Raw genomic sequence first — 2,628 nt, 5'->3', positions numbered from 1 at the left:
GTTTTTTTTTTTTTTTTTTTTTTTTTTGACGAAAATTGTGGTTGTTATTTATCTTTGTATTTTTGTGATAAGTTTATTTTATTTGAAAAGGACAGATGGGATTATCATTTAATGGTCACGATCAACCCGACGGCAAAAGCGAAAAAGAAAGTTGTAATCAAAATCTATTGGAAAAGCATATACTATTACTTAATAGTTCATACGTAATATTTAGTAGTATGTTTGACTTTATTGTTTATTGATTGTTGTGGGGCAATTAGGGGCGTAAGAGGCAATAGTTATTTGTAGTATTGTTGTAATTTGAATTTTATTATTATTATTTAAATAAAACTTTTACTTTATAAACTTTAATTCAATCATCTAATATGCGATTTCTCTATTTATTATGTTAAGATCTTGTTGTTGTTCTAACAACTAACAATTGGTATTAGATGATAAGTAATTCTCGTGCGAAATTCGTGGTGGCAAGGTTCCAGAGAGTGTGCAACATTGTATCATGGCAAAGAAGAGTTAAGTATTTGTTGGCACAACAAGGTCTTCAATAGGCGCTACATGAGGAGAAACCATCATACATGGAAAAAGTCGATTGGACGGAGATGAAGGATAAGACCGCATAGATGATTCGTCTTTGTGTATCAAATGAGGTGATGCATCATAACCTAGACCTAACAACTCCAAAAAAGGTATGCAAGAAGGATTGTATAGGTTGAAGATGTAGGAAGGATCTGATTTGCAACAACATATCAATACTTTCAAAGAAATAATCACCGACGGTCAATGACAAAGACAAGGCTATTAATCTATTGTGTTTGTTATCAAGTTCGTTCAATCACCTAATGACAACTCTTACATAGGAAAATGCCTCTATCAAGCTGGATAATATTACTATTGCATTTCAGTCTCACTCTCAAATGAGATAGAATATAGAGGAATAATCTTCAAGCGAATGTTTGTATGTAAAAGAAGGTCAAAATCGTGGGAGGAACAAAAATAAAGTAGGCCATGGGAATAAGAGGTCTAAGTTCTATAATAGAAAAACAATAGAGTAGCATTGGAGGAAGGACTATCCACACAAACAACAGAGTTCATCTAGTTCTATGAACGTGGTTCAAACTAATGACTCTACGGTGCATGACATATTTTTTGTGTTTCTTCTAGCAAGTGCACAGATGTGTGGATTCTTGACTTTAATTGTTCCTACCACATGATGTTGCACAAGGAGTGGTTACCACATTCATGTTAGATAATTTTGGTTTTGTGTTATTTGGGTGATGATAAAACATGTGTTATCATTGAAATGAGACAAATTAAAATCTCCATGGACGAGGGTAGGGTGCGAACGTTGAATGATTTAGATATGTTCCATAATTAAGAAAGAATATGATCTCCGTGAGTACTCTACAGGTAAATAGTTTCTCATATATGTTTGATGGAGATAGAGATATTCTAAAGCTTACGAAGAGAACATTGAAAATGATGAGAGCAAAGAGGATTGCAGGTAACATCAACAAACTGTTGGGTTGTGTTGTTGTAAGTAATGTTGCTTCAGTTGACTCTAATGATGATGCAACAAAAATGTGGCACATACGTTTGGATCATCTAAGTGAGTGTGGGATGGGAAAACTTCATAAGAGCCATTTGGTTAAGGGTGTCCGCAGCTATAAACTTGATTTGTGTAAGTATTGTATACTTGGGAAACTATGTCGTGTTCATTTTAAATCTTAAAAACACAAAATAGACGAAATCCTAGATGGTATGTATTATGATGTGTGGGGACCTAACAAAGATCCCTTTGTCGGTAGTTCCAGATATTTTGTTGTTGGACTTTAGTCCTTTGAATCCTAATTTTGACATAATTAACAAACATACAATGTTCATACATCATATGATAAATCTAACATTTTAATTGAGCAAGATTTCAGGAACAACAACTCAGCCCTACACACTTGAGACAAATTGCTTGGAACTCAAGAAATCAACAAAAGTTGAATATTCACTTAGTAAATCGATTGGGAAATCGATTTCATAAAAAGGGTTGTAAGGAATCTAACTGTTTGTGGTTGTATAATCGATTAAGCAATCAAATGACACAATTAGAAATGAAAATTGCACAAGTCAGTGGCAACCTGTTTTACAGGATAATCGATTGGCAAATCGATTGTACACATCACAAAGTAAGACTGATTGAAATAAATCGATTGGACAAGTCACAGTGAAGATCCATTTTCTAGGCTAATCGATTGGCAAATCGATTGCTTAGATAATATTTGAAAAATAACTTGACCTGTGACAAACACAATCGATTGGACAATCTTTGTGAGAATTTCAATCATGTTAAGTTTAGGTTGCAATCGATTGGGAAATCGATTGAACTAAACATCCGGTAAGAACTTTTCAGGCAAATACTACCAAATCGATTGGCACCTCGATTAACTTGAAAATAGCTAAGTCACTGTCTTAAACACAATCGATTGGCAAATCGATTGAAAGAAACTTTTTGAAATCACAGTGAACTTTCAGCTTGTGGCCAAATCGATTCTGTGTATTTGTAAATCGATTATGAGACTTAGTAAATCGATTAAGTAATCGATTGGTGTGATTTTTATTGGAACAAAACACCTGACATCG

The sequence above is a fragment of the Cicer arietinum genome, chromosome 6 (genome assembly GCF_000331145.2).
Source record: "Cicer arietinum cultivar CDC Frontier isolate Library 1 chromosome 6, Cicar.CDCFrontier_v2.0, whole genome shotgun sequence".
In the NCBI taxonomy this organism is placed as follows: Eukaryota; Viridiplantae; Streptophyta; class Magnoliopsida; order Fabales; family Fabaceae; genus Cicer; species Cicer arietinum.
This window is presented reverse-complemented; position numbering follows the sequence as displayed.